Here is a 919-nt window from a genome sequence, read left to right on the forward strand (position 1 = left end):
CTCAAAAACCATGTGCAAGCTCTCAAAAATACTCGTATCTAGAAAATCTGTTATGATTTTATGAATCAATATAGATTGAAATATAGAAATCAGCAAAGATTCCTTGAAATTCTGCAAAAAAAATATGGAAGCCCTTACAGGAGTCTTTAATGTGTGCTTGAATACTCTCTGAATAATACAATAAATACCTGAATCCTTGAATAATTTCTGAAGAATCTCCCAATACCTTTCAAAGTATCCCAAAAGAATTCATGAATAAATAATTCCCAAAAGCTCTAAAGGAGGAATCCTGCTATTTGGAAATCTATTGTTTTTATTAAGTGCCAGGCCCCAAATTTCCACATAAAACCTCTTGGTCATAGCCAAGTATTAAATCCACGAGACCAACTTCACCGCAAACCTAGCCGCATCTCCCTATAAAATTTGATTAAGTGAGATGACAACAAAAAGAAAACTGAAGTGAAATGTATTAACTGTATTTTTTACACTTAAAGCCATCTTTCGACACTGTCAATCAAGGTTCTTCAGAGCTGTCAGTGATATGCCGTGAGAATTAGATCTTCATCAAGGACTTATGACTCCTTGCAGGGTTCTTCAAAGACTTGTTCCGAAACACTTTAACGATTCTAACAAGGTCCTTGAGAGATTCTTCAAAAAGATGTTCATTCAAGATGGCATAAAGATCTCATGAAAGAATTCCGGATTTTTAAAATCTCTTCATAAAATTTCTAGATATTGAATCAAAAATCTTTAGACATTCTTAGATTTATCCTTCATGGATTTTCTCACTTGTAAGACTGTTAAAGATGTACTTTAGGGTTTGCTCAGAGTTTTCTTTAGAGATTCGTCGCAGATCCCTACAAACTTATTTCGGGAAATTATTTTTAGGCCCCTCTCAGGGGATTTTTCTTAAAAAAAA

The sequence above is a fragment of the Photinus pyralis genome, unplaced genomic scaffold, assembly GCF_008802855.1.
Source record: "Photinus pyralis isolate 1611_PpyrPB1 unplaced genomic scaffold, Ppyr1.3 Ppyr1.4_LG1, whole genome shotgun sequence".
In the NCBI taxonomy this organism is placed as follows: domain Eukaryota; kingdom Metazoa; phylum Arthropoda; class Insecta; order Coleoptera; family Lampyridae; genus Photinus; species Photinus pyralis.